This window comes from Rattus norvegicus, chromosome 9 (genome assembly GCF_021556685.1).
Source record: "Rattus norvegicus strain SHRSP/BbbUtx chromosome 9, alternate assembly SHRSP_T2T, whole genome shotgun sequence".
Lineage (NCBI taxonomy): Eukaryota > Metazoa > Chordata > Mammalia > Rodentia > Muridae > Rattus > Rattus norvegicus.
In genome coordinates this window covers 20,309,689-20,328,137 of record NC_141542.1, presented here as the reverse complement: position 1 = coordinate 20,328,137, position 18,449 = coordinate 20,309,689, and positions in this window count along the sequence as shown.

Genomic DNA, 18,449 nt, shown 5'->3' with positions numbered 1-18,449 from the left:
ATCGTATCACAGAGTCAGCACACCCGGGATAAGGACACAGAAGCCACAGATGACAATGCCAAATGGACTCCCTCCTGAACTTATGGACCCATTAAAATTGAGGTTTAGCCTAACCTTAGGCCATTCCACTCCCTGCCCATCCACCTGATTTTTATGTTTGCTATGAGTAAAAGATCAGAGTGGACCCCCAAATAACCTCATGATTGGACTTGGAAATTCAGGAAGAATGATATTGGAGAAGGGATGGCTATGTGGTTACAATGTGGTAACTAGTTTCTGACCAGGAACCTCGTCCTTAGCCATTGGGGAATTTAAGGCCGGGCCTCCTGCTTGTTCCAGTGCAGGCTAAGACTTCAGGGTCAGGCCAGCTCCTGAGCCCCACACAGGGCTGCCTGCATACTCTTGTGACTGCATTAGAGCCAGAGTGCTCTCCACCCTATCCTCTTCTCTCCTCTTTATCACAGCCATGGTCCCCAAGAGTACTTGTCAAACACATTTATACATCTATCTCTATCTCAAAGTCAGGTTCCCAGAGAATCAATCCCCATAGCTGACCATAAATGAGGATTCACTGTGTGTGTGTGTATATATATAGTATTTTAGAACACAGAATGGGGATTCTTGGTGAAAGCTTCATGGACATGTATTGCAGAACTAGAGTTTTAAAAAGGTTACTCATTGTCAGAGTCCGGATGTGCAGGGCCGGACGTGCCTTAGGGAGAGCCAGAGATAGGACTTGCCAAACCAGCTATCAGCCCCAAGGACATTGACCATCTATAGCCACCCCCTCCCCTTCCTTCACCCCCCTGAGTGAGATGAGCTACCCTACCTGCCTGCCGAGCTGCTAGAGAGCACGTACTCCTTGCTGATGTAATTTCGCGCTGAAAGTAACTGTGCACCATTTGAATTGACCAATCATGTGTAACCGCGCGAATGCCCCTAACCTCCCCTATATAAACCCCCGAGTTTGGAGGCTCGGAGTCGATTCCTCTGTCTCCTGTGTGAGATACGTGTCGACCCGGGGTCCCGCTAAGACTCGGGATCTCGTTTAATAAAGCTACCTCTTGCTGTTACATCAAGAATGGCTACTCGTGATTCCTGGGGGCACCCCAGCCCGAGATCGGAGCGAGAGACGGGGCTCCCCGTTTTGGGGTACGCTCTTTCATTTGGGGGCTCATCCGGGATCTGAGCGTGACCCCCCCGGAACCCCGAATGTCACTTGGAGGTACGTTAGTGTGAGTGCTGGAAAGCGGCCGCTGTGTGTGAGTGTGTGTGAATTAAGTCTTGTAGTCTGTGTTTTTCAGTACCGGTTTAAGGTCTTGGTGCACTGTCTGGGCAGATGAAGGATTCCTGCCCTGTGCACGGGTGGAAGAAGGATTCCCACCCTGTAGAAAGCTAGCTTGAGAGTGCACTGTCTGGGCAGAAGAAGGATTCCTGCCCTGTGCACGGGTGGAAGAAGGATTCCCACCCCGTAGAAAGCTAGCTTGAGAGTGCACTGTCTGGGCAGAAGGAGGATTCCTGCCCTGTGCACGGGTGGAAGAAGGATTCCCACCCAGTAGAAAGCTAGCTTGAGAGTGCACTGTCTGGGCAGAAGAAGGATTCCTGCCCTGTGCACGGGTGGAAGAAGGATTCCCACCCCGTAGAAAGCTAGCTTGAGAGTGCACTGTCTGGGCAGATGAAGGATTCCTGCCCTGTGCACGGGTGGAAGAAGGATTCCCACCCAGTAGAAAGCTACCTTGAGAGTGCACTGTCTGGGCAGATGAAGGATTCCTGCCCTGTGCACGGGTGGAAGAAGGATTCCCACCCCGTAGAAAGCTAGCTTGAGAGTGCACTGTCTGGGCAGAAGGAGGATTCCTGCCCTGTGCACGGGTGGAAGAAGGTTCCCCACCCCGAATAGGCGCCTGTGAGTAGATGAAGGATTCCTACTCTGAATAGTCTTTTTTTTTTCTTTTTCCTCTTTAGAAAGCGCACAGGGGGACGCCCCAATTGGGCAGGATCTGAGACGCATGAGAACGTTCCACGAGCTGAATTTTGCAGGGAGGACCCGGCAACTGACAGTCAAAAAGATCTGACTGTGTTTAAAATCTTGGACCGACGACTGTGTTTGAAATCATGTTTTGCTTTGTTCGTCGAAGAGTTTTACTTGGTCCCCTTAATGCTTAGTGAGTAAGAAACTTAATCTTATGGACCCTGCTCTAGTGGCGGTGTGTTTGTTGATAGCCAAAGTTAATTTTTAAAACAGTGTTTTGAAAGACCCCAGCTTAGCAGCAGTAACGCCATTTTGCAAGGCTGTACTTAAGATGACTGGTTCAGAGAAAGGTTAAAACACTGAGTACAAAGCGGCTGCCAAGCAGGATGTGTTTGGTTGAAGGCCTGGCAACAGGACGACTTCGGTTGAGCACCTGACAATGAAAAAAAAAAAGCCCCGGGAGAGGTCCCACACCCTGGTGGGGGGCCGAGTCAGCCGTTATGTTTCAGGAAGGTAGCTAGGAAACTTGCCCCCGGGCTAAACCTTTGCCATATTAGAATCCACCAATTATATCCCTGTAACCATGCATCTGCTTCTGTATGCTTGCTTCTGCTCCCCAAAATCCTATAAAAAGCCCATCCTTGGTTCCGTGGGGCGCGCCAGTCCCCCGAGTAACTGAAGCGCCCGCAGGTGCCTGTGCCTGTGTATCCTGACAATAAACCAAGTCCTCTTGCTGATTGCATCCTGTGGTGTCTCGGTCTGGTCTTTGGAGTTAGAGGATCTCCATCCCGAGGGAAAGTTCTCCCTGAGAGCTTTTCATTTGGTGCATTGGCCGGGAAAGGAGATCCTCCACCCAGGGACCACCGACCACCCACTGGGAGGTAAGCCGGCCGGCGTCTGTCTGATTCTGTCTCGTTCTGCCTTATTCTGTCTGTTCTGTGAGCGCTCAGCCAGGTCTGTTCTGTGGCGCTCAGTCAGGTCTGTTCTGTGAGCGCTCAGCCAGGTTCTGTGAGCGCTCAGCCAGGTCTGTTCTGTGAGCGCTCAGCCAGGTTCTGTGAGCGCTCGGCCAGGTCTGTTCTGTGAGCGCTCAGCCAGGTCTGTTCTGTGAGCGCTCAGCCAGGTCTGTTCTGTGAGCGCTCAGCCAGGTTGTTTGGAATTTGGGCGGGACGAAGAAGGAGCTGACGAGCGCGGACTTCTCGCCCTGCAGCCCTGGAAGATGACTTTTCGGGGCCCAATCTGGGACTCTGGTTAGAAGAGAAAGATCCGGACTAACGGCACCTCTGTCTGTATTTTTGGCTTTCAGAGGGCCCCGGACCTTTGCCACCTCCATCTGACTTTTTGCTTTCAGTTTGGTACCAAAGCCGTGCAGCACGCCTGTCTGTTGTTTGTTTGACTGTTGGTGTTGTTTGTTTTCTCTGTGTTCTAATCTTCCTTAGAACTAACATGGGACAGTCCCTAACAATGCCCCTAAGTCTCACTCTTGATCATTGGGAAGACGTCCACGACCGGGCACACAACCAGTCCGTCGAGGTTAAAAAAGGAAAATGGCAGACTCTCTGCACATCCGAGTGGCCCACTTTCGGAGCGGGATGGCCAGTGAATGGCACATTTAATAAGATCATTATTTTACAGGTTAAAGATCGGGTCGTCCACGGACATCCTGACCAGGTTCCTTATATTATCACTTGAGAGAGTCTCGACTTAAACGCCCCCCCTGGGCGGAACCCTTCGTGGACCCGAATTGGCCTCCCCTCAACCCCCAGCCTGTCCCCTCGGCCCCGCCCGGTCCGACGGCCATGTCTTCCTCTCTCTACCTTTGTGAAATCAGAGCCTTCTAAGAAACCTGTCCTCCCGGCAGACCCAAACTCCCCTCTCATAGATCTTCTCTCTGACAGGCCCGGCTAAAACGGAGGAGGCAGAGCCGCCGGCCAGATCAGTTGCCGGGCCACAGTCTGATAAGGGTTTCTCCCCTGTCGCAGGGAGATTGCGCAATAAGCGCGAGGTGATGCCAGATTCAACCTCCCAGGCTTTCCCACTTAGACAGGGAACCGGTGGCCAGACCCAATACTGGCCGTTTTCAGCAGCTGACATTTACAATTGGAAACAACACAACCCTTCTTTCTCCAAAGATCCGGTGGCACTCACCGACCTAATAGAATCTGTTTTACTTACCCACCAGCCTACTTGGGATGACTGCCAACAGCTCTTACAGGCCCTCTTAACCTCAGAAAAAAAACAAAGAGTGTTCCTAGAGGCCAGAAAGCATGTTCTGGGAGATGATGGGCGTCCCACCCAGCTGCCTGAGAAAATTGATGCTGCATTCCCACTTAAGAGACCAAACTGGGATTTTAATACAGCTGAAGGTAAGGGACACCTACGCCTTTGTCGCCAGTTGCTTCTAGCGGGTCTCTGAGGGGCTATACGACGCCCTACTAATTTGGCTCAGGTAAAACAGGTATTACAGGAAGCAGGGGAAACTCCCTCCGCCTTTCTAGAGAGACTTAAGGAGGCCTACCGTATGTAAACTCCCTATGACCCAGATGACCCAGGACAAATGACAAGTGTCTCTATGTCCTTCATCTGGCAGGCGGCTCCAGATATCAGGACTAAGTTACAGAGGTTAGAAAATTTGCAGGGCTATACATTACAGGATTTACTTAAAGAAGCTGAAAGGATTTTTAATAAGAGAGAGATAAAAAAAAAAAACAAAAAAAACAAAGAATTGAGTCGAATCTTGGCCGCTGTAGTACAGGGCCAAGAAAGGAAGGGAGATAGGGGGGAGCTCGAAAGGGGCTAAAGCTGGATAAAGATCAATGTGCCTATTACAAAGAGAAAGGACACTGGGCCAGAGAGTGCCCCAAGAAGCCTGGTGGACCCCGAAAGCCTCGACCACGAACCTCCCTCTTGGCTCTAGATAAAGATTAGGGAGGTCAGGGCCAGGAGCCCCCCCCCCCCCCGAGCCCAGGGTAACGCTTAAAGTTGGGGGGCAGCCGGTTACTTTCCTGGTAGACACAGGAGCCCAGCATTCAGTCCTCACCCGAGCTTCAGGACAACTCAGCGACCGGACGGCCTGGGTACAAAGAGCTACTGGTGAGAAACAATACCGATGGACTACAGACCGCCGGGTTCAGCTGGCTACCGGTAAGGTGACCCATTCCTTCTTACATGTTCCGGACTGCCGGTACCCTCTGCTGGGCCGTGACCTGCTCACCAAACTAAAAGCACAAATTCATTTTGAGGAAAGAGGGGCCCGAATAACTGGCCCCCACGGAACTCCCCTTCAAGTTCTATGAATATAGACTATATGAACTGGGACAGGACAAGCCACAATCCCTAGAAATAGACACTTGGGTCACGAATTTTCCACTGGCTTGGGCAGAGACTGGTGGGTTGGGGTTGATGCTCCAACAGCCCCCCTTAATTATACAGTTAAAGGCCACTACAACTCCAGTCTCCATAAAAAAATACCCTCTGTCACATGAAGCTTATCAAGGTATAAGGCCTCACATTACGAGGCTTCTAGATCAAGGCATCCTAATCCCCTGCCGGTCGCCTTGGAATACGCCTCTTCTGCCTGTTAAGAAACCCGGCACTGGAGATTATAGGCCAGTACAAGACTTGAAAAAGGTCAACAAGAGGATAGAAGATATTCATCCGACTGTTCCAAACCCTTACAATTTGCTCAGTAACTGTTCATCGATGAGAAACAGGGGTATGCTAAAGGGGTCCTAACACAAAGGTTGGGACCCTGGAAACGCCCTGTGGCCTACCTGTCTAAGAAATTGGACCCTGTGGCCTCCGGCTGGCCACCGTGCCTAAGGACGGTGGCTGCTATTGCTGTCCTGATCAAGGACGCTGGAAAATTGACTTTGGGACAGCCACTCACCATCCTAGCACCCCACGCAGTGGAGGCCTTGATAAAGCAGCCCCCAGACTGCTGGCTCTCTAATTCTCGCATGACCCACTACCAAGCCTTGTTACTGGATGCAGAACGGGTTCAGTTTGGGCCCATAGTCGCCCTCAATCCTGCCACCTTGCTTCCTCTACCAGAGGAGGCAGAACAGCATGACTGCCTACAAATCCTCGCAGAAGTACATGGAACCAGGCCGGACCTATCGGACCAGCCTCTTCAGAATGCTGACCACACATGGTACACGGATGACAACAGCTTCTTGGCAGAGGGAGAGCGAAAGGCTGGAGCTGCGGTCACTATGGAGGACAAAGTGATTTGGGCGAAAGCCCTGCCTGCTGGTACCTCCGCACAACGGGCTGAACTCATCGCCTTGACTCAGGCGCTCAAGATGGCAAAAGGTAAGAGGCTAAATGTATATACAGACAGCCGTTATGCCTTTGCCATGGCACACATCCACGGGGAGATCTATCGGAGGCGGGGGCTGCTCACATCTGAGGGTAAAGATATTAAAAATAAGGCTAAAATTCTGGCCCTCTTAGAAGCCCTATTCTTGCCCAAAAGACTGAGTATTATACATTGTCCAGGACACCAGAAAGGGCACAACCCAGAGGCATGAAGAAACCGGCTGGCCGATGCCACGGCGCGAGAAGTGGCCATAAGCAAACAAATCTTGCCCTTAAATAGCCCAGACCAACCCACGCCCCCACCAGTGGGACAAACCAGTTGGGTTTATGCCCATGAGGACATAGAGCTCCTAAAAAAATGGGGGCCATCTACCACCCTCAACTAAAACAGTGGGTCTACAAAGGACTTTTGAATTGATCTCCTTTTTACATAAATTAACCCATTTGGGGTTTAAGAAGATGAAAACCTTACTAGATCAGGAAGAGATAAATCTGTGTTTTTTGAATCGGGACAAAGCAATACAAAAGGTGACTGAGAGTTGCAAAGCGTGCGCTCAGGTTAACCCGGGAAGGACCATGATTGGACAAGGAGTTCGTCCTAGGGGACACCGTCCCGACATCCATTGGGAAATTGATTTTACTGAAATTAAACCAGGTATATATAGATACAAGTATCTCCTAGTGTTTGTAGACACCTTCTCAGGATGGGTCGAAGCCTTCCCCACGAAGCACGAGACTACAAAAATGGTCACCAAGAAGCTCCTCGAGGAAATCTTTCCCAGGTATGACATGCCTCAAGCGTTGGGGTCGGACAATGGGCCCGCTTTCGTCTCCCAAGTAAGTCAGTTGGTGGCCAAATTGCTGGGGATTGATTGGAAATTACATTGTGCCTATAGACCCAGAGTTCAGGTCAGGTAGAACGCATGAATAGAACAATTAAGGAGACTTTATCCAAACTTACGCTTGCAACTGGCTCAAAGGATTGGGTGGCCCTCCTTCCCCTAGTTCTATATCGGGCCCGGAATACCCCGGGCCCCCATGGTCTATTCAAACATTGCTGATTTTGCTGACAGCCCTTCTCTGAGGGCCCATTTACAGGCCCTACAGATTGTGCAGAGAGACATCTGGAGACCTTTGGCCGCTGCTTACCAGGACAAGCTTGAGCATCCGGTGGTGCCACACCCGTTCCAGATTGGAGACACCATGTGGGTGCACAGACACCAGACCAAGAATCTTGAGCCACGGTAGAAAGGACCCTACACTGTCCTCCTGACTACCCCGACCGCCCTAAAGGTAGACGGAGTCTCGGCTTAGATCCACACACCACACGTCAAGGCAGTCCGGTCTGAGGAATTGACTAATCACAACACTACACCCCAGACATGGAGAGTTCAGCGCACTCCAAACCCCTTAAAGTTGAAACTCCTACGTAGCTCCTCCTAGCCCTTTTGTGGCCTAGAGTCAGTGGGGGAATAAGCCCCCACCAGACAGAAATTTCTTGACCAAGTCGAGTGAAAGATTTCACTCAAAGTTAGCAAAAAAAAAAAAGGGGGGGGGGAATGAAAGACCCCAGCTTAGCAGCAGTAACACCATTTTGCAAGGCTGTACTTAAGATGACTGGTTCAGAGAAAGGTTAAAACACTGAGTACAAAGCGGCTGCCAAGCAGTATGTGTTTGGTTGAAGGCCTGGCAACAGGACGACTTCGGTTGAGCACCTGACAATGAAAAAAAAAGCCCCGGGAGAGGTCCCACACCCTGGTGGGGGGCCGAGTCAGTCATTATGTTCCAAGAAGGTAGCTAAGAAACTTGTCCCCGGGCTGAACCCTTGGGGGGCCGAGTCAGCCGTTATGTTTCAGGAAGGTAGCTAGGAAACTTGCCCCCGGGCTAAACCTTTGCCATATTAGAGTCCACCAATTATATCCCTGTAACCATGCATCTGCTTCTGTATGCTTGCTTCTGCTCCCCAAAATCCTATAAAAAGCCCATCCTTGGTTCCGTGGGGCGCGCCAGTCCCCCGAGTGACTGAAGCGCCCGCAGGTGCCTGTGCCTGTGTATCCTGACAATAAACCAAATCCTCTTGCTGATTGCATCCTGTGGTGTCTCGGTCTGGTCTTTGGAGTTAGAGGATCTCCATCCCGAGGGAAAGTTCTCCCTGAGAGCTTTTCAGTTTTATCTGTGCTTGTGCTCGCAGCCAGCTGAGATAAGCTAGAGAAAGATTTAAATTTTGCTTGTGAGTAAGGAATCTTAAAGGCAGAGTTTCAGCCGTTTTGACACTTAGTGAGTAGCTGCCTAAAAGATCAGAAATGCTGTCAACAGGCTATCAAAAGAGAGAGAGAGAGAGAGAGAGAGAGAGAGAGAGAGAGAGAGAGAGAGAGAGAGAGACAGGCTGTGTTAGAAATGCTACAGGAGGAACTATCTGAAAAGGCTGAGAGCGAGGTGGGAGAGGACTATAAGGAAAACAAGAACAAGAAAGGAATTTCTGACATTTGCTCACAGTAGGAGAGCACTCATTTAGAGAAGTTCTTTAAGGGAGCCTGCCTTATCAGGCAGTGGCCAAGGTCAGGATTAATGTTTTCTTTTCCATGGGCCTTTAAACCCAGTGAGACAGTTTGGTAAAGGGCTGCTACTGAGGTCCTGATAGCCCCAGTTGAATTGGTTACGATTCTTTTGTCAGCAACCTGGCATCTAGCACCCAGGTTCTAACCATCTCTCCATCCTTTGGTTATACACCTTGAGGGAAAAATCTAAGTCTAGAGAGATAGTCGATAACAGATCTGCTACCTCTCTGCTCACCTTTCCGTTTCATAGACAAAGCTTGTGCTTATTTGTACAATGGCTTTTTGTCCAAGAAGGCCTCCTGGTTTAGCTGTGTGACTAAATGCTGTTTGCCCTCTTCATGCTTGTTAGTAACTGTTACAGGTTTTCTTTACCACTGAGGAAAGACGGGATCCTACTAGAGGCCAGAAAAAATGTTCCAGACACGGATAGAAGGCCCTCACTTCTGCCTGCTCTCTTCAGACGCCTGAAGGTAGGGAGTGCTCCAGGTCTGCCGCCAGGCTCCAAGGGTGGTCTCTGAAGGGCTGGAAAATGCCCCACCAATCTGGCTAAGATAAGGAAAGGATATGAAGAGAAAGTTACAGAAACTTGAAGGGTTAAGCTAAGTCACTGAGAGAGTTATTGTAAGTTGCAGAGAAAAATAGCTGTAGAAGAAGGTGCAGACAGAGAGATTGAAAAAAAGAAAGAAAGAAAGAAAGAGTATAAAAAGAGCAGGAAGCTAGGGAAGAAAAGAGACAAAAAGAAGAAGAAGTTAGAGAGCTAAAGAGAGATAAAAGATGAGAGAGGAACATATACTGGCCACAGTAGTTAGGGAACCTAGGAAGATAGTACCTGGCAACAGAAGAGAATTCCTGGCTAAAGATCAGTGTGCCTAATGCAAAGAAAAAGGACACTGGGGCAGGGACTGCCCAAGAAAGAACAAGAGGGGCCACTGGAGAGCTTCTTGGTCCTAGAGTGCTGGACAGGGACCCAATGCTCTGTGCTCCTGTGCCCCACAGTGGGCCAATATCCAAAGACCTTGAGTACAAGGGGCTACTGGCAACGAACAATACTTATGGACTGCCCGAAGAACAGTGGACCTTGGCGTGGGCCGGGTAACCCACCCACTAATTCATGGTCATCCCTGACTGCCCCTATCCCTTGCTCATGAGAAAATTGCTCTCCAAATTGGCTTGCGTGGGCTGAAATCGCTGGGTGAGGCCATGTGTATGCATATCTACAGACTGTGAATGTGGAGCTTAAGACCTGTCTCAGTGCACCAGTACCTGATGCTGGGAGATGTGTGACTTAGTCCTGTTCTGCTTGGAACACACCGTTCCTGCCAGCCGGGCACTGGCAATTATCACCCAATCCAGGACTTAAACTGTGATAGAGTGGCTGATGTTTTGCCTTTAAATAGAGTGTCCCAAAAGATGGAACCACTGGTCAGCTGCCATGGACTAGATTCTCCACCGGTTGGGGACAATCTGGTCACCTTGCTGCCCAATCCAGACCTGGAGCCACCACAGCACGAGTGTCAAGCACTGACAGAAGCCCATGGGTGGAGGAAAGACCTCTGCAACTGGCTGATTGACCCCTGCTGAAAGCCGAGGACCTTGTCCACAGACGGGAACAGTTCTCTTCATGAATGAAGGTCAGAGACAAGTGGGTGCTGCCATGGTGGACAACACGATGTCATCTGGGAGGGCTGAACTTCTACCCCCCAGCACATCAGCACTTCAGATGCCTTTACCATCTCTTGCATGCCCTGGTGAAGCCAACAACTGCAAGAGACGGCCTCGATAGTCATCAAGAAGATACTGGAAGAAATCTTCCCCCAGTCTGGAGTACCCAAGGTAATCTGGTCAGACAACAGCCCTATTTTCATTGCCAAGGTAAGACAGGGTGTGGCCAAGTATTTAGAGGTCGATTGGAAATTACATTGTATCTACAGACCTCAAAGTTCAGGACAGGTAGAGTAAATAAATAAAACTCTAAAAGAGACCCTGTCCAAATTAAATTAACCATGGAGACTGGCGCAGACTGGGTGACACTCCTTCCCTCTTGCTCTCTTCAGAGCAAGAAATACCCCTTCCAGATTCAGCCTTACCCCCTTTGAGATCTTATATGGGGCCTCAGCCCCCCTGACTGTATTAGATGATGTTACTGAACCAACACGTCATAGTGCCATAGTAATAATGATTTGTGTGCCAGGCTAAAAGACCTACAGGTGATACAGAAAGAAATCTGCTCACAGCTGACAGCAGCCTATGCCCCGGAGACCCCTGAGACATCCCATCAGTTCCAGGTCGGAGACTGCAGCTACACTGAGCCCAGACACTCGAGCCTCGCTGGAAAGGACCATACCTGGTGCTGCTGACCACCCTGACAGCTGTCAATTCTCAGCCCTCACCAGTCGTGTACTAGCTGTTGGGGCTGAGAGCTGGGACCTAGAGGGAAATTCAGTCATGTTTGTCCCGGGTTCTATCAAGATAGGTGTGGGATAGGCTTGATTTCCATTACAAATGATGTAACATTGCATATGTTACTACTCTTAATACTTCTTGGGACCGTGCCTCAGGGATCACAGTCTGTATAAGCTTAGAAGTTCTAAAAGCTAGTCATGACCTTGGTGTATAGGCTTAGATAGTGTCCAGATTAGAATCCTCATGTTAAGACAACAATACCAAGCTGTTATGCTAGATGAAGCTGAGTTCTCCATGAAGTTCTAAGATTAGAACTATTAACAAAAAAAAGAAGTGGGGAATGTAGAACTAGAGTTTTTAAAAGGTTACTCATTGTCAGAGTCCGGATGTGCAGGGCCGGACGTGCCTGAGGGAGAGCCAGAGATAGAACTTGCCGGACCCGCTACCAGCCCCAAGGACATTGACCATCAGTAGCCACTCCCTCCCCTTCCTTCACCCCCCTGAGTGAGATGAGCCACCCTACCTGCCTGCCGAGCTGCTAGGGAGCACGTACTCCTTGCTGATGTAATTTCGCGCCGAAAGTAACTGTGCACCACTTGAATTGACCAATCATGTGTAACCGGGCAAATGTCCCTAACCTCCCTATATAAACCCCCCAGGTTGGAGGCTCGGGGTCGATTCCTCTGTCTCCTGTGTGAGATAAGTATCGACCCGGGATCCCGCTAAGACCCGGGATCTCCTTAATAAAAGCTACCTCTTGCTGTTACATCAAGAATGGCTACTCGTGATTCCTGGGGGCACCACAGCCCGCGATCAGAGCAAGAGACGGGGCTCCCCGTTTTGGGGTACACTCTTTCAGTATCTTTGCTACATGTCTTTGCACTGGGATCTTTCCACATGACTTAGATATTCTTGCCATGGGGTCATTACCCGTCACCTTGCAATTTCAATTTTGTGTTTCTTTTGGATGCTAACGCTGTTTGACATAAAATCCAAGGATGAACTTCCATAATGGGCTATGGTTTCAGACTTGATTTACAGCCATGTGGCCCTCGGGTTGCTTCCTTTTGATCCTAGAGTTTGATTAATCTTTCCAGCAAGGCTTCCAGTACTTGATAGGATTGTGCTACATGCTGTCAGAGCAGAGTTATACAGAATTCATATGCTGGCCTTCCTCTGACAGTGCTTACCCTTGACAAGTCCTCAAACAGGGCAGCGCTTGCAGAAAAAAAAAACCCTGCAGGCAATAAATCATATATCTGGGTCTTCCCCTGGATCCTTGAGAAATGAAAGAGGAATATGGTCTTGGCTTACTGGAAGTCTTATCCCAAGACTAGGGAAGGGGACTCCAGAGAGCACTAAGCCTTCTCCTCATCCATCCTATTCTGTATAGCCTGTGGCTTTCATTTGTTCGGTGTGGTGACCTTAAAATGTTCTAGGTATTTCTGCCATGTTATGTCTCTATACCTAGACATGACCTCAGGTGTACAGTCACATTGGAAATATACAAAGCCTCGCATCTGAATTGTAAAATTCAATGTGTGTTATATTTAAAATACCACAATAATTGAGTGGCCGTTGCTACAGTAAATATTATAAGGGGGTTTCTACCCCACCGTAGATCATTTAGTTCCCAAATAAAAGACACAAAACTTTTAGATTTATAATAAGCTTTAAAATACTAGAACTGGGCAGACATCAACCCTCTGTGCTATTTTTTCTGCTTCCTTCTCAATAACCCTGAGGTATTGCTTGCCATGCTCTACCTGGGCCACTCCTGTTCTGACAGGCTGCCCCTCATGGCAATACACTCACGATCCACCTACCGTATGGGGTGGTGTCTCCTTCTTTCTCCTCCATGTCCTTTCCTTCTCCTCGTGGACCCTGCCTGAGCCCCCAGGCCCAGGGAAACTTTGCTCTGTCCCCTCTCTTCTGCCCAGCCCATGTTGTAGGGATTTTATTAACCAATCAGGGGTAACTTAGGAGGCAAAAAAAAAAAAAAAGAAAATCTGGTATACATGAGGATCTCCTTGTCTTGGAGCAACCAGACCATAGGGTACAGAATTTACCATTTGAATATACAGCAGCAGCAGACACATTATAGGCCGATCTACTTTGTAGTTGGACTCAAAGCTTGGCTCTCACATCCATTGGATGTTCAACCTGGAGAAGTTATTTTACCTTTGTGTGACTCAATTCCCTTATCTGCACAGTGAGGATGATAACGAGTGTTAATTCACAGAGTTGTCTTGGGGACTGACGAGTTAATATATCTAGTATTTAAACATTAAACATCATCTACTTTGCATAATTAATAAAAGTCTGTGGAAAGGGCAAAGTAATAAAGCCAGAAGAACATTTGATTTGGAAATGGGGCTGTATAACTACCTCTAGTAACAAACTGAGAATCAGGGAATGATGGAAGACTAAGGCCAGAGAATTGGGAAATCAAGGCCAGCCTGGGCTGCCTAATAAGATCCTATGTCAAAATGTCAAGAAAAGTCAAGATTTATTATTATTTAATAATAAATCAAGAAATAGCCATTGTAAAGAATTTACAAAAAGCAAAGCAGTGGAGCAGAGTGGATGCTGTGTGTCAAGTCCCTCTGCTGCCCATCTCTGGGACCAAGTATGCATCAGATCAGTGATGGGAATGGGGTGCTGAGAGCCTGGAGCAAAGGGATGCTGGCTGCATGGCCACATTTGAACAGCACTAAAGCAGGACTAAATGCTAAGAAAAAAAGCAATATGCAAAACATGTAAATTTTAATGTCCTCCAGAAAGGCAAAACCACAATAATTTTACTGTTTCTCAAGCTGCTTGTGTCACAAAACTTCTAATATTGGTAAGGATGTGGAAAACTCTTGTGATGCAAACCAGTTGCCAATAAGAAGAGCACTGTGGTCCTGACCACAGTGACCTGGATGCTGTCAAATAGGCCGAGGCAGCCTGGACAGCCATGAGAGTATGTTTAACACACAGATATCTGTCATTTCAAAAGGGGGAAAATGAAGCCTGACTTTCCCCCCCTTTAAGCAAAACCAAGAATACTAAAGCATTGAGGATTACAAATAAAAATATGCCAAGAAACTTCATAGAATATACATTTCTCTTGTGTGTGCTCCTGAGTGTGTGTGTTTTGTATGTGTTTTGTGTGTGTATTATGTGTATGTGTGAGTGTGTGTGTATGTGTGTGTACTTGTGTGTGTGAGTGTCTGTGTGTCTGTGTGTGTATGTGTGTGAGTGTGTATGCAGGTGTGAGTGTGTGTGTATGCGTGTGAGTGTGTGTGTTCTGTGTGTGTGTGCGTGTGTGAGTGTATGTATGAGTGTGTGTGTGTGTCTGTGTCTGTGTCTGTGTGCACTAATGCTTCAATTATCTGCTATGGTGAATATTGTCCCCAACTCAATTATGAAGGTTAGTATTAAGCTGTGAGTAGTATGTGGAGAGTGGTCACAAAGAATAATTAGAAGTCCTCTTCTGTTAAGTTGTCTGAGACTTCCAAATGCTGCATGATGTGAGTGGGCCTCACATCTCAGCACACTAACTATATTAAGTAAATTCCCGTTTGTTTTTCTTAAACATTTTTCTATGAAAACCTTTAATAATTTTTTCTCCCATTCATTTTTTTTGGGGGGGGGCGCAAGGGTCTTTGTTCGTTTTTTGTTTTTGTTTTGTTTTTTGGTTTTCTTTTTGTTTGTTTTTTTGTTTTTTGCTTATTTTAGGTCCACAGGATTTTCTGTAGCCTTGGAGGAAGTCCTAGACTTAGGACACTGGATCTGTACAGTTAAGGGAATTAACCAGTTCACTGAGCACATTTTTTCTTTGTTTGGTTTCTGTTTTTCTTTTGAGATCTCACTGTGGGAGCAGAGGAAGCCCTGAGGAAGTACAGCCCTAAGTGGATGTGTGCTGTAAACATGATATGACCATGCCTTGGACCCAAAGCCATTTATCCATGGGGAAAATGCAAAGGCCCCCATGCCCCTTGAGGCTCAGGGACATGACAAAGCCTTCTCAGGATGGTGTTGATAGTGTGTGCAGAAAAAGTCTACTCTACCTTCCTCCCTGGCCCCATCTGGATATTTACAGCCTGAAGACTGCTCCCTGCACAGACTGCTCCTACTGAGATTAGCTAAATCTGCCCCTTGTCAGTTGCATATGCATAGTCCTCCCCTACTTGTTTATCTGCATGTAATGCCCACCTCCTTGCTGCCCTGTGCAACAGCCCTGCTTCCTGGCCAGCTCTATACAATAAACATGCTGAGCTTCTGGGATGCTGCATTTTCTCCAGCCCACGGACCCAGCCTTCCCCATGTATGTGTGTCCAATGTCATTCTTCATTTCCTCCTCATCCCTGGTCAGGCCCAAGTCCCTGGAGCCACACAAAGGACTTGGCAATCTCAGTCTGCTCCACTTTGAAGGAAGTACTTTCTAAACTGAAATCTAAAGCACACAGTGGGTTCAGCTCCCTCTCAAGTGTCTTTGGTGAGAGTTGGGGTGGGTGTGAGACCAGTTGCATTATGAGTATTGTAGAAGAGTAAAGGATTCACAGTTTGCTTTTGGTGAAGCTGAGCTCCCCAAGAGGCTATCACTGCCAGCGTTTTCCCAAGTCACTTCTAGGAGGTCAACTGACTCCTAGGTGAGTCTTTGGTTACACTGCTTCAGTTTTCTGTGGCTACACTGTCCAAATGGCACCCACTGGTCACACATGGCTATTTGAGATGAACTAAACTTAGAACTAAAATCTGCCTCTTTAGTCACAGCAGGCAAACCAGGAGGCAAACAGCCAGCCAGAATCCATAGCCAGAAACACCGCAGATATAGAATATTTCTATCATCTAGAAATTTCTCCTGGACAGCAGTGGTCTAGGTTCTTGGTGTCTGGTTTTTCCTTCAGGGAGAATTATTTGCCGTACTAATATCAAATGGTTTATTTTTAAAGCAACTTTACCAAAATATGACTTACTCACTCCGAAATTAATCCAGTTTAAGTCTACAATATAATGGTTCCCCATAAATTATCCGAGTTCGATGGTAGACCACGGAATAAAAGAAAGACAGTTTATGCAGTTATGTAAAAATGGTATGCATCAATATTGACCACTGCATAATTATACTGTACTACTTTTGATTTCTTCAAAATTCAGGCCTTTTATTGATAGTTTTACAAAAATACATTATCCTAGAGTTGAGAAAATATTTTACAATATTTCATCTGGGCTTTTTATTTCATTGATACTTTAATATTTTTGCATCTTTTGCTAATATTGTTAGATTCTTAATATGAGTTTTATTTTGTGGATTTTTTTGCCGATCTGGTCACTATTTGATGCCATTTCAATGTTCTCAGGATTTTGATGACAATAATACCACAATGATAAAGGGATACTCATTTTCTTGAGCCATTTACATATGTATATACACACATATGGGAAGTTATGTATACATATTTCTATGCTATACTGTGTAGAATACAATTCTATTATACCTCAACATATACAGTGTACTCAATATGAGTTCTGTGAATGTTATCAGTCATGGGGAAATATTAAGAGCCTGAATAAACATGGACAATATTTGCAGAATGCACATAAAATTGAAGATGGTATATAAGCAAAAGTGTGAAGTATATCACTTAGAGCTTTCATATCGAATGCACTTTAAAATTTTTAATAGATTAAAAAATTTAAATCATCTTTACCCAGTTTCATGTTTTTTTTCACAATGTATCTCCTGGATGATTTGAATTATATATGCTGCTCAAGATCCTTTTAACAACAGTAACCTAATGCCTTACATGTGTTTCTGATATTTCTATTCACTTGATCACTGTTCAAAAATTGTACCAAGTTGATAGCTGTTATTTTTTATGACTTTAAGAATGTAAATTTCATGTGTGTGTATACACTTTTGATCCTAACTCTTTGGAGGCTTAGGCAGGTTGATCTCTTTTTTGAGTCAACCTGGTCTACTTAAGAAAACCCTATCTTAAAAAAAATCAATCAATAAATAAGCAAATAAAAAAAGAATTTAAAACACTTGAAATTAATATGAACACAACCACATCTTTAATAACAATTGATTTTTTTATTGCAGATAATCCATATAATCCATTCACAATATGTTATATAGTGTCATATGGGAACTCAATTTCATCGTAAACAAACCTGCTTTTCTCTTTTCATTGGTTGCTCTTAGTTAACATTTTCATACACATATATAATTTATTGTGATTATTCTCTCCCCCCACATCGTCTCATCCCCTCCCCTATGACTTAAACTTATACAGTCTTCTAAATTTAGGCTTTCCAAATTTAGGATTTCTCTTTTATTTATTATACATTCCTTTACTTTTCCATCTACATTTTATGATATCTTAATAAGAAACCCATTCTGTCATTAGCATTATCTCTGTGCTTGATAGGAGACATTCACATTCTTCAGTAGCTTGTCATCAGTGCAGGAAATGACATCAAGCTCTCTCTCTGTCTCTCTCTCTCTCTGTCTCTCTCTGTCTCTGTCTCTCTCTGGCGCTGGCTCTCTGTCTCTGTCTCCCTCTCCATGTTTCTCTGTCTCTCTGTCTCTCTGTCTCTCTGTCTCTTCTGTCTCTCTGTCTCTCTGTCTCTCTCTCCATCCCCTCCCCAATTGTTTTGTTTTCTAATACAAGGACTCACACTTTAGTCTAGCCTTGAACTCAAGGCAATCCACCTACCTCAGCCTTGTGAGTGTTGGGATTGCAGGTATACACCATCTTGCCCAGTGAATTTTGTGACTCTCATACATCCCTTTACTATTTCTGAGTTATTTTTAATAGTGCTGTGACCCTTTTCTAGCTTCTAGATGTAGATACATTAACTGATTAGAAGGTTTTATTTTTAAAGATTTATTTATTTATGTACATGAGCACTCTGTTTGCGAGTGTGCCTGCATGTCAGAAGAGAACTTCAGACAGAGGAGGGCATTGGATCCCACTACAGATAGTTGTGGGTCACCATGTGGTTGCTGGGAATTGAACTTGGGAGCACTGGAGAAGCAGCGCTCTTAACCACCAAGCCATCTCTCCAGCCTGATAAAAAAGATTTTAAATTTCATTCTTTTCGTGTTTGTTTGCATCTTTCTTCTTGAGAACACTGTGATGGAATGTCCAAATGGTAATTAGTGGCGGTTGGTAGAAGGAGCCATATGTGTGATGCTGCCATATGTG